This window comes from Trichosurus vulpecula, chromosome 6, assembly GCF_011100635.1.
Source record: "Trichosurus vulpecula isolate mTriVul1 chromosome 6, mTriVul1.pri, whole genome shotgun sequence".
Lineage (NCBI taxonomy): Eukaryota > Metazoa > Chordata > Mammalia > Diprotodontia > Phalangeridae > Trichosurus > Trichosurus vulpecula.
Window position 1 is genome coordinate 175474891 of NC_050578.1, and position 22357 is coordinate 175497247.

Here is a 22357-nt window from a genome sequence, read left to right on the forward strand (position 1 = left end):
CCTGTGTTTTCTTGGTGTTAATTGTTAAACCCAAATTAGCACAAGCAGCAAAGAATTGATCCAAACTTTGTTGCATCTCAACTTCAGAGGCTGCACTGAATACAAAATCATCAGTTAACAAAAAATCACACACTATTTCTCCCTCCATTTTAATCTTGGCTTGTAGCCTTTTCAAGTTAAATAACTTAGCATCGGTATGATAGATGACCTTGATGCAGTGTTCATTTTTATTGAAGGCATCTGACAATATAGCTGAAAACATCATACTAAAAAGCATGGAAGCAACCACACGGCCCTGGTGTCACTCCATTGGTGACTGGAAGAGCATGACAGAATCATCCATTATCCAGAACCCAGGCAAGCATGCCATCATGAAATTGACATACAATACTGCTGAACTTCTCTGGGCAATCAAAATTGCCATAATTTTCCATAAGCCTTCATCAATGACAGTATCAAAGACTTTGGTTAGATCAATGAATATTGTGTGCAGAACTTTGTTTTGCTCCTGGAATTTCTCCTGGAATTTCTCCTGGAGTTGTTGGGTAGGAAATGTCATATCAACCATTCCTTAGCCCTTTCTGAAGTCACATTCATTCTCAAGTAAATGACCATCTACCACATGAAAAGTCTTGCCAGCTATGACTAAGAGAGACAGCGCCCTGTGATTGTCACAGAATAATCCCTTTCCTATACATTTAAAAGATTGAAAATGTTGGCATCCTTGCACTTCTGGGGGATAATTTCCTTTTGCCATATAACCCAAAAAATTTCAGTCAGCTTTTGTATGAGCAATGGAGCCCCACCTTGCAAATCTTAGCCAGAATTAAATCAGTACCAGGTGCTGTTCCACGAGGGAGCAGCCTAATGACATTCAAAACCCCTTCCTCACTTGGAAATTCAGCTAGAGAGGGATTGACTTTAACCTAAGGTAAATGGTCAGTGGCTTCAGCATTGATTGATGATGGTCTGTTGAGAATACTATAGAGGTGTTCAGCCCATCTCTCCAGGATTGTGCCCTTATTGTTAATTAATATAGCTCAATCAGTATGGAGTAACTGAGGGGCACCATAGGTTTTGGCCCATAAATAGCCTTCAGGACATCAAAAAAGCACTTTGGATTGCTGCTATCAGTGTAAAACTGATTTTTATCTGCCTTCTTACTGAGTCAAGAATCCTGCATCTCTTGTACTTTACTTTTGTTGGACTTAAATGCTGCCTTCTTGGAGACAGATGAACTATCCTGTTGGTAAACCTTGTGGAGCTCTCATTTTTCATTTAGCAGCTTTTGAATTTCCTCATCATTTTCATCAAACCAATCTTGATGTTATAGAGTATTCTGGCCCAGATGAATAAATGCAATGCTGTACACCAAATCTCTGAAAGCTACCTACTCCTTTTCTGCTTTATTGTTGCTAACCATGTATTAGTTCAACTTTCCCTCCAAGTTAGCAATAAACTATTACCACTCTAAGAAGAGCTCCAATTTGTTGACATTAAGTCTCCTGGTAGTCATCTTGCCTTGGGGCTGCTGCTTTTGTTAACTGGAAATATTTATCTTGGAGAGGAGAAATCTATAATTAGTCCAGTAGTCTGAGCCAAACATTGCCTTCATCATTCTCACGTCATGTTCATCTCTTCTCCTTACAGTGACATAATTTATTGAATGCCAATGTTTGTTGGGATGGTGCAACCATGAAATTTTTTGGTTTTGTTTTCCGGTAAATAGAAGACAGTGTTGGTGATAAGGGGGTCTGAAGTTCACAAATCTTCAGTAGAAAGTGATCATTGCTGATTCTCTTTCTAACTCCATTCCTCCCAAGGATTCCCTGCCATGTCTGGTAGTCTGTGCCTACTCTTGCATTAAAGTTACCCAGAATTATAAGCTTGTCCTCTTTTGGCACACTGATAATGAGGGTATTCAGGTCTTTATAAATTCTTTCTTTGATCTCATCAGGGTTTATCATGGTAAGAGCATAGGCACTGATGGTGGTGGCTTGGCAATTCCCTGAAAGTGGCAATTGCATTGTTATGGGCCTATTGTTCATCCCTTTCATTAGGTATACAAGCTTGTTCACTAGATTAGTTTTGATTGCAAAACCTACACCAGCTTCATGGTGCTCCCCTTCATTGAGGCCACTCCAGAAAAACATCTATCCAGCTCTAACTTCAATGATCTGGCCTTTATTTGCCAGTCCTGTTTTACTCAGGGCTGCTATTTGGATGCCATACCTGCTGAGTTCTCTCACAACAAGAGGTGTTTGTCTTTTAGGTCTACTAAATTTTGTGATGACTGTAAGTATGCACACATTCCATGTAGAAATGGTGAGTGGAATCATGCTTGCAGAAGTTTTTGTACATTTTTTTGTGTTTCAGCCACAAGGTAAAATCCCTGCCTGCCATGGTAAACATGCCAGGGTTAGGTAGGGAGACAATTTTTAGTGTACCATTTCTAGCCCTGTCTGCATACCAGGAAGCGAGCAGTAACAATCTTTAAGAGCTTGTTCAGATACCCGGGGGGCTGCTGAATCCCACAGCTACTTCCTGCGAGAAGAGGATCTTATGGCCTGCGCTGTCTGTGTGCAGGGTTGTGACTACAGCTCCCGGTGTATCTGCACCTGCAACTTTGTCACTTGCTTGTCACCATAGGACTTTGAAATAGGTAAAAAATGGTAAAATGCTATGGGTGATGTCTTTTGATTCATACATAAATCATTTAAGTGAGGCAGAGTTGCATAAAGTCACTCTCTCTTCCAGAGTCATCATAGTTCAGTGTCAAGACAGAGTCAAAATGGCTGGTGATGGCTGGAGGTGCAGTGGATGATCTTTACATATTCCATGTCTAATGAAGCTCTGAGAACTCCACAGTTCTGCTTCAGCTGCCTCTATGGCTGTTGGAACAAATTGTTCTCATCTGCCCATTCCACTGAGGGAAGCCGGCACATGCTTGGAGTAGACATGCCACTAACTCACTAACAGGTTTCATACTCCTCAGTTACCCTCAACCTGATTTAGCCTGTCTGCCAAAATGTCTTACCAGTGTGTGGCTGCTGCACATGCTACAGCTTCTTAGAGCCCCAGGTGAGAGATGGGCGGGTCAGGCAGGCACCAAAAGTGGAAAAAAGCCCTGAAAGGATTTGGTAGCCCTCACACCAGAGGTACTAATCCTCACTGAATACACCCTACACCCCCAGTAAGCATCTAAGGCAGGTTGAAAATTCAAAATTCTTGACTATAATTCCAGCAATCTGTCCTACATTTTATTGCCTCTCAGTTAAATGTATTAATATCAGGAAATCAGAATTTCAAAAAGAAACTATATACATTCCCAAAAATTAACCTGGCTGAAATGTTTTTACATTAATTCGATCCTGATATATTATAATTGTCATTTGAATTTTAACTTGAGTTGATGAAAGGAAGCTATAAAATGCATATCCCCTTCCCCCAAAAAGGAGGCATTTTTTTCTCCTGTGAGAATCTCCTTTCTCATAAGAAGGTCCACATATGTAAGGACATTGTAATCTGAACACTCAGTGGAATCCACATACTCATTAAACTTGTCTAATAGGGAGCAATAGAAACCAACACAGTGGAAATAAAATCAGTGAACATAATGAGTCAAACACCTTATGATGGGGAATTTTTATGCTTCCTTGAAATCTTTATTTTCTGAAGCTTTGGGATGCATGTTCAAGGGCTAGCTTTGGTTAAAACTGTGCCCCTGCTGCTACACCATTCTGAAATAGGGGGGAAAGTATTATGAGTAATTTTAGATTAGTCTTAGGATAACACAAATAGCTTTCTAAAACTGTGTTTTGTTTTCTTTAAGCAACAGATTTTTTTTTCTTAGAATTCGTGAACAAAACTCCTTGGAAAAATTCCCACACAGAGAAAGGCCTAAATTATCCGCAGAATAGGAAATGTCATCTATCCATCCTAAAATACCACAGCCTTTGCAACTAATTGTTACCTGTAATGTTTTGCTATGGTTCCTTGATTTCTATTCCAATGTGTACACATGAGGAGTTTGTGTGTGTATACGTGTATGTGTGCAAATTCATGTGTGTGCATATGTGTGTGAAATGAAAGTGGGGGATTTAGAAGTTCATGTGTGTGTGGTATCAGTATGTGGTATATATGTGTGCTGTGTTTGTGAGCCTGTGTGTATATGTATGTTTTGTGTCCACAGCAAAATATTGTCTCCAACATACACTAATTCAAATAATGATTTTAAGGGTCAGTGTATTTCAGAGAAAAGTCGACAAGAACTCAGATCTGATGCATGCTATTTCGGTTTAAACAAATCACTGAACCTCTCATTCACGATTTCCTCATTTGTGAATTAAAAGGATTGTACTAGACGGTAATGTCTCTCCCACTCTAAACTTCTTATGTTTCCCTTATTTTGGACTGGCAACACATTATCACAAATTAGTTTATCAGAGTAGCTGTGAATGAGATGCCTTACAGGCATCTTTAATTGAGGGTAAGAAAAATTAAGAAAGTTATGATTCTAGAGTAGAATGGAGGGAAAGAGGGCCAGCCAAAAAGAGATAGCAGGAGGTTACCAGCCCCCTTGGGGAGAGTGCAAGGAGGTGAAGGAGGAACTAAAATGATAACAGCCTTAAATTAAACCAACATTGAGAACTTATTATGCATGGCACTAGCTAATAGCTGATATTTATAAATCATTTTGCAATTTGGAAAGCATTTTACACATATTGTCTCATTTGGTCCTCACTGGAGGTCTTCAAACAAAGGTTTCATGACCTCTTATTTAGTGTATTATAGGCAAGATTCATGATCAGAATTAAATAAGAATTATTGCTCAGAGTTAGATTAAAGAAGGATTTAGCTTTTCTTTTCCTGTCATGGATCCTTTTGACAGTCTGGTAAAAACCTTTTGACCTCTTCTCAGGAAGCTTTCTTTAAATTCCCAAAATATTATTCCAATAATCCAAGGGAAGCCAAATGTATTTAAATAATTATGATAATATTTTTATAAAAACAAAGGTCACAGACTCCAGGTAAAGAACAGCTACCTGGGCTACCACATTCAGCCAAAGTCTGTAGAGAGGGGAAGTAATGATTATCCTCTATCCCTTTTCTGTGACTTGTGGGAAAAACCTTTATTATAATGTTTGGAAAACCTTATTAATTATTATATTGTTTGAACATAGCCTAATGTGGTTAGAAAATGTCTCATTCAAAGCTTATTATAGGTTATGCTGACCTCAAAAAATCCTCTAAGGAAGCCAGAAACTGCTGGAAGAAATAATTCAATCTTATTCACCTGGATCTTGGGTCCACCCAAAATGCTTATGTTATATTGAATGTTTATACTTAACTTCTCATGTATATTTCAAGCAAAATATATACATGTAGTTTTTTGCATGCTTGTACCACACGGGGACTACAACTTTTTCAGCTCTCCCTTCTGCTGAACTGATTCGAGATATACATACATATACATAGACATAGACATAGACCCATACATATATGTGTACGTAGATACATATGTATACATATGTGTATATATATGTGTACACACATATATACACACGTACACATATATACATGTATTTACATATAAACACATATATATTTTTTCCTAAAAACTTTATAGGTTTTAGAATTTGTTCTCAGTGGATAGATTGCTCATGAGGAAAGAATGGGCAACCCCTAGCTTGAGGGAGAGAGTTGAGACTACAGTGGTATCAGTTTCCTCACATTTCCCTTCTGTTTGTGTTCCATTTCTTAGTCAAATAGTTTTAGGAAGGGGACCCAATAACAGATAATACTCTGTTCTCACCCCCAAATCTCTCACTGTACCCGTGTTTCTGGATATGGTATCCCAAAGCCAGGATAAAGCTGCATCACGGGGAAGAATACAACAGATTAATTCAATAAATAATTTATATGTTAGAGGGATTATAATGTAACAGAAAAAACATTAAGCCTGGACATCAGACTACTTGAATTCATACCCATGTTCTAGCAACTAGCTGCGTCATAATGCATAAGTCACTTAACATTTTTGAACCTCTCTTGCCTTAATTATAAAATAGGAATGATGACATTATCTTTCTTATGAGATTATTGTGAGGTAAGTGAAAATTTAAGACATATCATCTTAATAGAAAGAAGCAAGTGTTATAATTACTATGAAGTACTATCAAATATAGAGACCATATCATCATTGTCCTCATCACTATTCCTCAATTCAATGATTCTTCTCACAACATCATTCTCAACAAGAGCAACAGTATCTTGCAGTCAAAAGAAAATCAACCTTGGAGTCAAGAAGAGCTAAAATCTAGCCCTTCTTCTAACACTCTCTAGCTATATGACATATATGACCCCAGGAAGTCACTTAACCCTGCACTGGCCTTTTCCCCTCCCAGTTCGATTTCTTTACGGGTCAACCCTTGGCTCACTTCTTAAACAGGCTTATTCATTGAATGGCAATTGCTTCACTCAGAGTGAGACCTTGAAGAGACCTAAGCTTAAAAAGACCAAGGTCTCCCACTGCATCCTGGGCCATCTCTGGTCATCCTGATCTATATCTGGCCAATGGACTCAGATGGGTCTAGAGGAGATAGGGAGGCTGGTTACTTTGCGGAGCCCTCCCTCCCTCACATCCAATTTATTTACAAGTCATGTCATCATCTTTCTGATCTGATGGTACTCTTCAAGAATGAAGGACAAACCACAATTCTCTTAGAGTAAAAGTGGCAAAAGAGTTGAGGATTTTCACGGATAGAGGGAATTAGTTATGCCAATGAAATCACATGACAAGCCTACAAAACTAAAACCAAAAGAAATTTCATATCCTATGTGTCTTCCTTTGGATGAGTACATATACCAAACAGATTTTTTCTAGAGAGGGATGGATATTAAGTATAATATTGACAAGGTACAAATTCATTTAAATGTTTATTATTATTGTTTTTGTTTAAAAGTAATACATATTTGTTGGACTGAATTAAATAGTAATGATGGTTGATTGCACTGCCCCCCAGTAATGGTTATCACTCCCTCTTTTCTGAAAAAATCATGTATAGACTTCTCTTATATTACATATAGTATCCTCCCCAAAGTATTAAACTCTTCAGTGGGAGGGACTATTCTTTTCTTTTGTCTTTTTATCCCTAGGACCGTAGAATCTTATACATAATAAAGATTTGATGAATGATTATTAAATTAAATGTCTCAACCATATATTCTCACTCAGGATTCCTGGAGACCAAGGCATTAATTTTAGAACTACAACAACAACACAAAACTTGGCCAGTTTGAAGGGGCAGAGGAATTTGACTAGGGGAGTGTCTTTGTTTCTCTAACTCTAACCCCCTCATCTATCTGTGTCTCTCTGTCTCTCTCTTTCAAAATCTTATGTGGATATGAAACATATGACCTGAACCTCACCTGACCTCTGCTTCTAAACCACTTGAATTGAAGAAACTTTGGTGCACACTGATTCATGGCTAGCAAAGTTAGCAGATATAGTATGAATAGTAAATCAATGTGGAATTTGTCTTTGGTTACACTTACTGTAATTGAGGAAAATATTATCTTCTTACAATCAATCAAGTCAAACACAATAAAACTGTCTTTAAATTTATCACTTTATAAGAAAAAATGTGACTGTTTCTACTCATTTATTATTAAAATCAATAGGTCACTAAGAAAAATGTCCTGTATGTCAAATGTTGTCCCATGTTATTAGAAAGTTACTTTTATTTTTGTTCTTTAAAAATTATTCTAACAATAACAAATTCTTATTAGTATAATTATTACTTAAGGATGAAGACAACTTAGAATACTTTTCTGTTTCATCTCAGCAAATTTCTTCCTGCTAAGTGATACTCTAATGAGATCAAGTCAGGACTTAAATTTACATTGAGTGTAGAGAACAAGGAGATTGGTAGCTTAAAATGCAACAGTTTTCAATCTTGACTACTTCCCAATAGTAGCTATTTTGGAATATTTTGCAATCAGTAATCCATAATTAATGCTCTCTATATGGTAATTCTTTATGATCCTTCCTAATATGAATTATTGGCTTAAGTGCTATTTAGTGCTTCTGATTTGTTACAGTAACTTAGGCTATAAAAGGGTCGAATTTCAGTTTCATAAGCATATGAATTTCTATATGAGCAAATAAATGTAGGATTTCACTATTTGTGACCTTATATATGATGTTTACATCAGAAAAGCATATGTGATTTGATTCATAGCTGGAAGGAGTACCCTGAAAAATCAATTAATCAAAATATCCATATTTGTTGTATACTTTTTCCTTAGTAGACTTATCAAAAATCCAGGGAAAAATCTGTAAAACACTTTTTACTATGTCAATTTTAAGAACGTTAGGACATTGACAAGTCAGGAAATTAGAACAAACCAGTACCTTCATCTACAATTTGAATAGACACCTCCAAAGTGGAGGATAGAAAAATATAAGCTGATTACTTCTTCTTTTCTCATTTTCCTCTGCCTCTCACTCTCTACAGCTCTTTGGTATTGTAAGGATTCCAAATGAAAACAAGGTGATGCTCAGTGATTTCTGTAGAGCTCTTCACCATGACACTTACACACTTGGATATGGGAGCTGTTAGCACAATCAAACAGAGAGAGAGGAAGAGAGTGAGTGAGAGAGAGAGAGAGAGAGAATGAGAGAGAGAGAGAGAAATAGGTATCCTTAATGTAATATCTCAAAATTATTCCAGTGAAAGGGAAGTAGGTAATCCATACTACTAAAAGACACACACACACACACACACACACACACACACACACACACACAGAGGCACAGGCACTGGCATGAATTATTCAAAATCTTTATTCTGTTCACTCTGAATCTGATGCTGAGAATTCTTCAAAATTGTTAATAAAAGTTTTAATCAGTGATGATAGAGTGCTCTAGGCTTTTAAAGTGCAAGTTTGAGGTGTTCAAAAGAAAAGCTCAATAGAATCATTTGGACATATTGTTTACAGTTGGAAGAGACACTAGATTTCTCTAGTACAACCCTACTGAAGACGAAACTAAAGTCCAGAGAAGAGTAATGTTCCTAAAATTTCAGTGTCCAGGCTAAGCTCTGAAGGCAAGGATTTGGAAGGAAGAAAGAAAACAAGAACTTATTAAGCACCCACTATGTGCCAAGAATTGTTTTAAGTGCTCTACAAATATTATCTCATTTGATCCTCACAGCTATAGGAGGTGGGTGCTATTACTACCTCCATTTTACAGTTGAAGGAACTGAGGCAGAGAGGTTAAGTAATTTTTCCAAGGTTACAAAGCTAGTGCCTGAGGCTAGAATTGAGCTCAGGTCTTCCTGACTCTAGATCCAATACTCAACTCACTTCCCCACTTTGCTATCACTAGGCATTCAAACAATGATAAAATTGTGTCATGTGCTTTTATAGATTTTTTTTCTTGTATTTGAGATTATTCTTAGAGCTACAGAGGTCAGAGCTTCCTCTTTTCACACTCTTCTTATTTACTTGGTAACCAGGCTGCTTAAATTTCATAAATTATGTTGATTTTCAAAAAGAAAAGTATTGTCAAATTAATTATGATTGTCTATTTTTTCTAAAAGATTTCTTAGTCAACGAATAGTTATATATTATATATAAGAGTTTTATATATATATATATATATAGTTTATATATATAAGAAGGCAACAGTTATATATATATGTAATTATATAGAGTTATATATATATAATAGCTTTATATATATATATATATGAAGGCAACAACTGATTTTTTTTCTCTTTTTAACTTTAAAGTATTACTTTTGTTTGTGGTGATTTATTATATAAAAGGGGGATAGGAAAAGGGATATGGAGAGGTATTTAGTTAATTGAGAACAAAAAGAGCTATAAAGTATTTTAAAGTAAATTAATCAAAATAATGATCCTTTACATTGCCAATGGTTACAAGTTAAATATGAAAAGTCATATAAGGGATGTTTTTAAGGATTTGTGTGACTATCAATGGGTGTAGACTCACTTACGCAGCCAGAATGTTAATAAAAGAGATGGATGATTACACTTGTATGCTTAAGATGTTAAAAAGCAGATAGGGATATATACATGAACAAAGCTTCTGAAAATGAAGCCATCACAGTCAAGTTGGCTATTATGAAGAATCCAAGTCAATCAAAAAGCACTGAAGTTTTTTCTATATGCCAGACACCGTGCTAAGTGCTAGGGATAAAAAATGAAACAAAACAAAACAAAAAAATACCTGAAAAAAGCATACCCACCCAAATTGACCCTATTTTTAAGGAGTTTACTGTTTAATGGGAGAAACAATATGCCAACAAACGTGTATAGGCAAAATAAATGCAGGATGAATTGGAGATAATCTCAGAGAGAAGGCACTTAGAGGAACTGGAAATGGCTTTTTACAGAAGGTAAGACTTTTGGTGAGACTTGAAGGGAGCCAGGGTAAGCCAAAAGGTGGAAATCAAGAGAGGGGGTAGTTGGCCTAACTGATGAGTGAGGAGGAAACTGAAGAGGAAATTAACAACAATCACAAGGATCTCTTGAGCTCTAATACATGGTGGTGGAGAAAACTGCAGTACTTTCAGGACACTGAGCATTCCTGGCCTAATTTAGGGTGTGTACAACATTTTAGGGAGAATACAGTTTGACTGACCACATTTTAAGGAGATACCACATAAACTATAGTATTCTTTGGCCTCCAAGTCATTGGACAGACCATGCTGGAGAAAAGGGGTAGTCTATTTGATGGAAGGGACAAACCAGTAGAAGAGAGAGAAGGCAAAGACAGCAGTTACCCCAGTAACCTCTTCAAACAGCAGAGGATTCTTTGTCCATTAAACGACAGGCATCAGAGTTTCCTTCCAACCAGAAGACCTTCCTTACATTAACTACAGAACTTATCAACTGGTCTCTGCTGAGCTTACCTCAAAGGAGGAGACAATATTTTTTGGTCTTTACTCCCCTGCACTGCTTCTGTTGACTTCTCAGCTCTGTGGGCTTCTCAGTTCAATTGGCTTCTGCCTTTATTCAGTTCTAACATGGGCTTCTCCTTTGGTATCTCAATGACTTTCCTACCTCCAATCAGTGATTCCTCATGTATAATGATCCATATTTACCTTAGATTAAGAAACCCCAAACTGACATTTCTATCAGGTATGACAAAAAGAATCAATATAAAATTATCCCACAGTCTCTATTTTTTTCTTCAGAGTTTCCAAACCATGTACTTCAAAGTTTTAAGAAAAGAAATCACAAGTAAATTACGCATTTTATCAAATTTTACCATCAGTCAATACTTTGTCCTTTGGGGGACTGTTTTCATTCAAGTCCTCTCAAAACTATGTTTCTCTTTAAAAACTTTATTTTTCTTTCATCAGAGTGACAGCTTTTCCCCCATATCCTCTTGAAAGTCTGTTTTTACACAAACTATTTTTAAAAATTTCACTTTCTAGCACAAAAGTCCTTTACATGATCCTTTTCAGTAAATAAAATGCTTACATTTAAAAGGGGATGAGGGGAACTTCTTTATATAAGAAGGCTAATCAGTAAGAATTTATAGCTACTCCTAAAAATTAAAGGTTATTTGGGTATTAAAAGAAGTAGAAATGGAAATGTTCTTCCACCCTGCCAACTATTTGGTTAAGGCCTTAAATGGTGGTTTTGGGAAAGGGCTTGAGAGCTGGAGGGCAAGACTGTAATAGAGGTGCTAAAGTAAAATACAAAGAGAATAAAGCAGGATACCCAGAGAGAAATCCAGGAAGAGGTAGACAATGGTGAATTATCTGGTGTGCTATCAGATTAAGCTTCTTATCTACACCTTCTTATCTACACCTTAGTTGGACTGCTTACTTTTGTTAGAAACATACTCACATTGTCTAGGAATAAGCAAGAGTCCTTGGGAAGTCAGGAATGTTTTAATTATACTTTACATTTATTCCCCCTGAATAAATGGGTACCTCCCCTGAACAGAGTACAGAAGAAAGTACAAAGGACTCAGATGGATGACAGTCCTTTAATAGACCCTCACCTTGAATCTCCTGCCAGGCTCTTCATTGGCCAGATACAACCCCCTGCCTGCCTATGTCTTGCCCTCCTCAAATGGCTCATTTAAGCATGCATATAAGCCTCTGACCTTTCACCTGACCGACCTGAGGCCTGGTTTCTGCTAAAGCTGAGGTGTGTGTGTGGCGGGGAAGTACACCTTCAATTCTGTGGAAACAAAACTCCTCCTTCCATTTCTTACACTTTCAAAATAGATCAGATTGGTGATGGAGGACTCAGGCTATAACATCTGCCATCAAACTGTTGTTAAAACACATCCCCCTCACTGATGAGGGATCACTGACAACTACACTTGGAATAATAATAACCACACCTTCTCTATAATGAATAACTCTATAGCATATGCTTCATTTGCCCCTGTCTACATAGTAGTACCTAACTATAATGAAATAGCTATAACTATATCTATATATAGTGCATTCTGTTTTACATGAAAGTGATAGAGATCTGAGCTAAAGGTGAGCAGAAATTGAACATTGTAAAATTATTTCTTCCATAAAAGTCATTATCTTTCAACTTTCTTCACACACTGACTTACTGTAATTTTACTAAACATTTTCACTAGAAAAAATATATCAAACCTCTGAAGCCAGCTACAAAAACCAAAGAAGAGCACACACAAACATACACACACACACACACTTTCCATAAAACATTCTAATGCCTAGGGGGGAAAAATAACAGTTAAATAAGAAACTTACAAATGGATTTGTAGAGTACTTATACCTTTGACTCATTATAAACAAATATTATTTATGTGATGTAGGGTAACTTTCTTCATCACCTACTAGGTTCAAAGCCCTCCTTTTTCTAACTAATTAACAAACCATGGTAAGTTCAGCTCTTTTATCCCTAGGTCCAGAAGACTAGCAATGTAATTCTTAGCAATGAATTCATTTTAAGAAAACCCCCCTACCACAATACTTCACAGATCCGCAGTTTGATTAATATGGTTAGTTCTCAACCACTGTTGATTGTAACCCTTTAAAATCTTAGTAGTTGAACTCAATATGTTTCTTCAGCCAAAAGGAAAAAAAAATCACCCTGTAGATAGTTTAGTAAAGATCCCTTCTGAACCTAGATCAGCAAATTCAACCTAGACATCCAGTTTTTTACCAAGTCCTTTTCTATAGTTTTTTCCCCCAGCTTAATACAACCTAACAGAGAGCTTACTGCTTACTTATATGTTCCACTGCCATAGTTTCTTAAAGCCCAGAGTGACTTCTTTGTAACAATAAGGTATCAAATTACATGCAAGCCTTGGTGAATGCTAAATAATTCAGCAAAGCTGTTTTACTACCACTGCTGCTCCTAAATAATAACAAAACAGCAGCGATAATAATAATAGCATTTATGTAATGTTTTAAGGATTATAAAGCATCTTACAAATATTGTCTCATTTTACCATCCCAACAATTCTTAAAGGTAAGTGTTATAAAGGTCCTCAAACTTGTTTTTTTATAAAATATTGATTTTATAATATAAATTATTCATATCAGGGAAGGGAAAGAGCATTTATTAAGCACCTACTACTATGTGCCAGGCACTGTATTAAATTCTTTACAAAGATTATCTTGGTGATACTCAACAGAACCCTGTGAGTTATTTCTGTTTTGCAAGATCAGGAAAGTAAGGAAGACAGAGTTCAAATGACTTACCCAGGGTCACACACCTAGTAACTGAGGCTGGATTTGACTGAGGTTTCAAAGTCCAGCACTACATCTACTGGAGCAATTAACTGGGTGTTGCTGGTGTCAGTGGCACTGGTTCTGGTGCTGGTGCTACAGCTGCTGCTATTTCTATTACAGCAGAGCATTTAGTGTGATTTTATCTATAATTGAGAATATTGTGATGATACCCTAGCATGTTTTGGGAAAGTCTATTCATTTGTGTGCGAATTTTAATCTATTTTAAATATTTAACTTTTCTCATTTCCCTTCCCACTTAGTTACCAAAATATGGAATCTATCATCTACTTACTAAAAAATAATTACTATTTTTCAATGAGATTCCATTTCCATAGGAAAACTTAATATGCTTTTCAGAACAATGGGGAAACAAACTTTTACATGTAATATCTTTTCTCTTGAATTTGCAAAACTCTTGTGGTAAACAAACTTAATTTAATTTTGCCTCGGCAGCAGGGAGTTAATATAGGCATTCTAAACCTTTGTCACATATCTCATCCTCATTTATTTCAGCAGAATTAAGTGACAACTTAATTCTTTCACCCCTAGATCACAAGTCTTTGTTTCTGCTTCTTTAATATTATGTCTCTCTACTCGTGTATTTTAAAATCAAATAAAGCTTTACAGAAAAAGATTTTCTGAAGTATAGAAATACAGGTGTTTCATTTGGGGTGGAACTATATAGAAGTTCAATTTAGAATTAATCTAGGCCAAATACACACACATACATATATGTACATATAAATATACACACATATACATACATATATACATACACATATGTGTACATGCATATACATATACACACATATATACATGTATGTATACATATACATACATATGAATATATACATATATATCCTATTGAGATCTATTCTTTTCATGGGTTTTCTCTATCTGCCTCTGTCTCTCTTTTTTGATTGTTTATTTCAAAAAAAATCATTTGTCTTAATCAGATGTTGAACGGGAAAGAATACTAGAGAACAGAAGAATACAGATTCATTATTTTTTTGTTTTGTTTTTTAAGTAAGACTCATTTAAAGATCTATTTTATTCCTTCAGGTAACTTAAATACTTGCCCTTTGCTTCCAGAGCTGTAATTACTATAGCATTTAGCCCCTAAGGCAAATGACATTGGTATGCCAACTTCTAGGTTTCCTTTCCTACTGCAAGTAATTGTATAAATAGGTTCAGAGACGGGAATATATAGTCCATTACTTTACCTGTCAAGTAATGAATTGAACACTAAAATGCCTCTCCAAATAAGAGGCCCAATGCTTCTTGAAGCTTCAGATATCAACAGCAGTCCCAAATATGTTGAAAAGTTCATAAATAATATCTTGGTCTCTGAAGAAATTTTACATGATATACATGTGAAAAAAAACCAAACTCATGCAGTAGAGCTCTGAAAGGTTGACCATGCTCAATGACTTCATGAGCCTTTTGAAGTAGCTCTAGATTTGATAACTATTACAGAATTATTCTGAATAAGTGGAATGAATATGTTTATACTATATTTTTCATGTTAGTTACTTATAGAAACTTGAAATTATGATTAGAAAGAACAATTAAACAACTATGATATTTTCATTATTGATAATTCACTGGATGGACAAAAATATCTTCATTATTTCCAGAAAGTAATTTTAAAAAATATTTATCAGTGCTTTTATTGCTCAAATTCTCTTTTTTTTTAGTTATTTTTTTTCATTTTCTACATTTAGGCAACTTTTCTGATAAGTCTTTTTTTTTTCATGAAGTGAACCTCAATGGCCTATAATTCCCAATGGCTCTTAAAACATATTTCAAACTAGTTTGCCACTTGAAATTAAATAATAATAACAAGTTTAAATTACCTTACACTGAAATTATTTTAAATGAATGCATAAATGAACAAAAAAAAAAGCATTTTAGTGATTACTATATGCCAAACACTATCTTAAGTACTAGCATACAAATAAAAAAGACCAGATAGCCCTTGCTTTCAAGGAGTTTACATTCTAATGAGGAGAGAAATTACATATAAGAAAATTGTTGTGGGAGATGATTATTTTGGTCTGGGTGAATGGAACAATAGTGCATTTACATGCTTTTTCTACAGTTAATGTTAGGTAATGTCAATTTGATTCTAGATTTCAGAAAATTATGTGGAAAGGGAAGATGGGTAAGCATGTTTTGTTAGGACAGACAATAGTCAGTCTGAATGTGAGGATGTATGATTTCAGGGGAATACAAATCTTTATTTAAAATGCTATTTGCCTATGGAGTCAGATTGCAACTTTATTAAATTGTTACAAGATTTATGAACTTTCTGAGCTCTTTAAGTAGGCAAATGTTCTCAAAAAATAATTTTAAGTTTAATGTTCTATCCAAAAAAATTTAAAATATTTCATATATACTTAATATTGAAGAAATTAGGTAAAAGTGGTGGGTGATGTTTTCAGGAAGAAAAAAATGCTATTAGTTATTTGTGAACTGAAGGCAGGACTCTTATAATTCCATAATCTGATCAAATTAGAACATGTTCTTAATTGTAGGCAAAGAAAAGATTAAAATTAAACTACTGGTTATAGAATAGACATATGATAATAGATTTAGAGCTGGAAATCAACTCAGATATCTTCTGACCCACATTGTCTATTATTTTACAGTTAAGGAAAATAGGGCCCAGGGAGGTTAAGTGGTTTGTCCTCCTTGACTTCAGTGTAAGAAAGGTTTGAACTCAGATCATCCAATTCCAGAGAAGTTCTTTTTCTAAATGACTATGGTGCTTCTGCAAAGAATTATTTTATTTTTTATGATATCTAAAAGAATAAAGAAAAGGAAGGAAGAAAGGAAAGAAGGGAGAAAGGAAGCAAGGAAGGAAGGAAGGAAGGAAGGAAGGAGGGAAGGAGGAAGGAAAGAAGGAAATATAAAGACAATGCTACTTGCTACTACTGTGGCTGTGTAAGACCAATAACACCAGCACAAAGGAGGGCTGCTTGTACTGGATCTTTGATCTCCTTTTCTAAGGAAAGCAACTTTAAGGGGCTTACAATCTCACTTTAATTAAACATACATATATCATTCACTTAGTTCAGGGGAAAAAGTCATTATCCTGACCTGCAGAGAAAACACAAACAGAAATCACAAGCAGAAATTACATAAACAGAGCAAATAAACATGAATCAACAGACAGGCTTCTAACTGTCTGACCATAGCAATACATACACAGTTGCCAGAGAGGGAAGCACCAACACCTGGGTTTTCAAAGCCAGAGGGCTCCTTAATGGCTACCCAGAGTCTCATCTGGTCAAATCACACTACACTCTTCCAGTGAGTAAGCCCTAAACAGAATGCTGGTTCTCAGAGTATATATACACTTCTTCAGGGTCAGAGAGCTTCATACCTCTCAAGGGCTTCACCCCTCTCATGACCTAATTAACAAAAGGGCATGGGCCTTTCTACAAGCAAAGGCAAGACTCATTCAAAGGCACTTGATTGCCTTAGTGCTGAGAAACACTCCAAAAGAAAATAAACAGTAAAAAGTCCCATTTTGCTTGTCCTTATAAGAAGGAAGGAAGGAAGAAAGGAAAGACAAATTCATTTAGCACCTACTATGTCCCAAGTGCTTTACAAATATTATACCATTTGTTCCTTACAACAACCCTGGAAAGTAGATGCTATTATTATCCCCATTTTATAGTTCAGCAATCTGTGCAGAGGTTATATAACTGTTTGAGGCTTAATTTGAACTCAAGTCTTCCTAACTCCAGTCCCATCGATCATTCTAATGTACCACATCTGTATGACTCATACACTAGTAGATATAATACATTTTGTTTATAAATGCAGAGTAACTCAAAATGCTATGAGAAATTTGGGGGAGGAGAGAACCACGATCGAGAAGAAAACTCAGTTCATCAAATTCAACTACCTCATTTTACAGAAGGGGAAGCTAAAGACTTAGGATTACTCACCTACTGTACTTTCCACAACTGGAAAGCCTTAATCAATAATAACTTGCTCAAAATTCTGTTCTCTAGTTCTTTATTGTATTGCCAAGTCTGAGAAGTGAAAATTTCCCTTAAACTGAAGGAGAAAGTTGGAGCAAAGATCTTGGGACAACTACATCTCAGACTTCTCATCACATTTGACGGCTCTAGTTGGTGAGTCTATCCAAAATGGACATGGAAGCCAGGAAGGATGGTTTAATAGTGAGAGATATTTCAAAATGGAATCTACTGTCTCAGAGTTAAGGGAGTATCTTCTTCAACCAACCTTGCACATCTTCAAACAAGAAATAGATGATCATGTGCCAGTTAAAGAGATAATTTTTAAAATATGAATATTGGATCATATATTTTAGCAGGTAGGTATCTTAGTGAAATGTTAATTTTGTTCCCTTTACGGATAGGGAAGCTAAAGTCTAGGGAGGTTAAGGGATTCACCCAAGATGACACAGGTAGGAAATGGAAGACCGAGGATTATAACCCCAGTCCTCTAACTCCAACCCAATCCTCTTGCCCTCATACCATGATGACCATGAAAATCCCTTAAAAATTTCCAATTTGGTGATTCTGAATATATTTTCATCACTTAGGAAATAACAAAGAGCCCATTTTAAGCCACTGCATTAGAAACTTCCTTAGTCTGTACCACTGGAAAGAACATTGAAGAAATGTATCGCACAGAATATACGATATTTTCTGAAAGATTTTTTTTTCACCTTAAGATAGTTGTCGCATACATCTTTGCAACTTGCCAGGCCATAGTTATAAAAATAGATCAAAACTGTTCTTGCTTAAAGTAATTACATTATTGTGCCCTCACATTTTCCTGAATTAATATTTAAAGATAGGGCCAATTTAAAATAAAATTGAATTAAATTGAGGTTTTCTATTGCAAACTACACTACTAGTTTGCAATTGATCAGATATGCAAATGTTAATCTATAATTCTGATGTGCTGTGCATACAAATGATGGATAACTAGGGCACTTAAGAACGTGTAACACCTTTCAGAATAATATCACAGAAGATTTAATACAATTTTTCTATAAATAATGAAATAGACTATACTAACTTCTAGACTGTGTTGGTAGAATTAAATTTAAATCATTTTGACTAAATATTTAGTAGCAATGAAAACTACTGCTAAACATCTTTTGGAAGTTGGAGTATTCCTTGTTTTAATCACAAGTTGCTATCCTAAGGAGTAATATCATTCAATCTGTGTGATTGCTATTGTGCCTAAGAGCAACACATTTCTTTCCCATGTGGATGAATTGATCATTATGGTATCTTGACCATTTTATATTACTAAAATGATATCTTTGTAACTAACTCTCCTGGAGCAATAGCAAATGGACTCTTGATCACCACACCTTTGACTAAAGACAAGTCAGGATAAGTCGTCTTGTCAACAAGCATGTATTGAGTTTCTAATATGTGCCAGTCATTGTGCCAAAAAAGTTCAATGTGATAAACTGCAGCTGTGCTCTCTTGGAACTTCAGAATAATAAGGGGTAAAATATCCCAGATCCATGCATTGTAGTAGAAAAAATGAAGAAGTATAGAAGAAAAAAGAAACAGAATTATAATTGTATCAAGTTGAGAGATGATAATACAGTAATTCTCCATGTAGCATGTGATCAAGAATACCAGTTCAATCTAACAAGCATACTGAACTCAACAATAGCTTTAGGCAGTTACTTTTTTAGTTACTATCCACTGCTATACATTCTGAGCATGAACATACATACCACTTTCCTCTCAAGAAACAAAATTTCTCTCATGACAAGTTTCTTCCCTTGCTCTACAAAATTCCAAACTTATACTGTTCTTCTTCCCTTTCTCTTTCTCAATGAGAAATGCATTACTTTTAAGGGTTTTGTATGTAATGTAATTATGCCCAGCCTTAGCTATTCCTAAGTTTCTCACTTAAGACCGTAGGCAAATAAACCAGGCTGACATCTTATAGAAGACACAATCTTATTTCTTAACATTCTGAGTGTATCTAACATGTTGAAGAAAAACTTGTACTATTGGAAAGAGTGCCAAAATTAGAATCAATAGATTTATGTTTGATTCTTGCCTGTGGAATGTAAATTATGTGTCTTGGATTAGTTACTTAACCTCATCTAGCCTCAGTTTCTTCACTTGTAAAATGGACATCACAATAGATGTCGTTCATCTCAGAATTGCTGTGAGGTTTAAATATGATCATGTAGATAATGCATATGAAAGTCCTTTACACATTGAAAAAGTCTACATAAATTTAAAATTATAAAATAAAATATGTATTAAACACAATTAAAGGGACTATTTTATAATGTTTAAAAATACAATCCCTGGATTTTAGATCCCTGGATATTAACATGCCAATCATAATAATGTCTCATCATTTCTGATACATTATATACTTTTACTTGAAGTTTGATTCTACCTTTTGGTCACTATAATACACACTAATATTTCTCTTCTCTCAATTCCTATTACACTTAGAGTCTATAAACTATAGCCCTTGATCACATGTCTTCTTTGTTTTCTAATTATGTATTTGTGAAAGCCTTATCTTTGGAAAAAAACCCTTGTATTCAAGAGTAAGGATTACTTCTAATATATCTTTTATATGTCCCAATTTACCAGGGATAATCCTGAACACATAGTCATACGCAATTTACTTAATGAATATGCTTCATTTATGTACTTTAAAACACATTTACTAAAGGGGGCATATTTCGGTATACTCAAAGAATCTCATACTTCACTTTAAGGAATCCATTTCAGAGGATGACAAGAAGAATAAGTATGAAGGTTCTACCCATCTGTACCATCTGTGTCCGGTCTTTGACTGAGGCCAAGTCAGGTTACAATTATAGTGGACATAATTACTCCAGACACAATTACCCTGGAATCATCATCATCATCATCAAAGTCAGCACTTATGTGGAACTTTAATGTTTGTCAACACTTTACATATTTTATCTCATATTTTTGTCTCACAACAAGTAGATATTGCTATTAAATAACCTACTCTGAGAGCTATTTGACATGTAAGCAGTATATCTCATGTAAAGGTACTACACACAAGGGAAGGTTATCCAAGCCAGTTACTTGGACGGTGAGAGGAGAGGGGGACTTTGAATTCTCTCAGACACAAAACAAAGAATTCCTCCTAGTAGATAATGAGTTGAACCCCCCAAAATTTAAAATTGTTCACACGACGTTTTTACAGTAAAGACACACTAGTAATCCCTACAATTCCTTTCCTAAATACAAAAAAAGGTTTAATATGATTATGCAAAGGTCCATAGAAGAAATATATCTGTGTTAAAAGGTTTGGTTCATCTAGAGGTGGTATTGCTGAACTAAAGGTAAAATGTAAATCCAATTTTAAATGTCATGAATATACCCAGAATTCTAAGCAAAATGCCTTGAGGCAATCCATATTTCAAAATAATTTTAAAAATAATAATAATGAACCTTTTGAACTTTTTAGGGTCCTGATCCCTCATGAGGATAATGTTTCTGGTCTAATGATCATTACATCCATGATATTGAAAACTGAAGTCTTATTTATCATGCTTGACTCATCTCCTAATATTATTATAATGCTGTGAGATTCATAGTCAGATGTTTATCATTTGGAAAATGGGAAGAATTTTCATATAGTAATCTAGTACAGCAATCTAAAGATGTTACAAATAATAAAGTCCAATTATTCTCTTCAAAGACAAGACAACATAACTGAATGTTATTTAGTAGATTGGAAGGAGAGAGAGGAACCTTCCTCTTTTTGCTTTTCTTTGATCCATCAAAGCTTATTCTAATCCCAGAAAACTTCAGCCTAAACTATCTTCTAATTTTATGTGGTATGTTTGTGTGGTGGTGGTGGTAGTGGGTAGGTGGGTGGGTGGGACCTCTCCTTTTAATGAATGAAGAAAATGTGTAGCCTACAGATAATTGAAGACCAGAATCTTATATGTTTTGCTCATTTTTTGTTTGTAATGGTGAAGTTTATTGGAGTACAAATCTGGAGTTAAGCTTGGAATCATCTACAACACTTAAAACATAATTTGGGAAGAAAACCATTGTCATGATCCTTCAGTGAACCTACCTAAGGATCATAAAATGAGTTTCTTTAATGCTTAATTTCACAGTCAGGAGAACTGTGTTCATGATTAGTTAGCCTGACTTAAAGATATAACATCTTCTCTGGCATTATAAAATTTAAATAGCTTACAACTTTCTTAATGTAAATTCTAGCTCTCTCTCTCTCTATATATATATATACACACATATATATGTATATATACATATATATGTGTGTATATATAATGTATATCTGTGTGTGAGTATATGTGCATGTGTATGTGGGTGTATGTGTGCATGTGATAGCATACATCCACATGTCAACACTGTTCTTTTTATTCCTTAGTTGATCATTTTATAACTGTCTAACTAGTATTCTCTCAGACTCTTCTAAAGAGGATGATAATAATATTACTGAATTTAAATTTCAGAAGAAAATATTAAAAAACTACTAAAGGTAGTTAATTGAATTTTATGACTAAAAAGGTGGAGGCCATTTGAATTGATAGGGTAA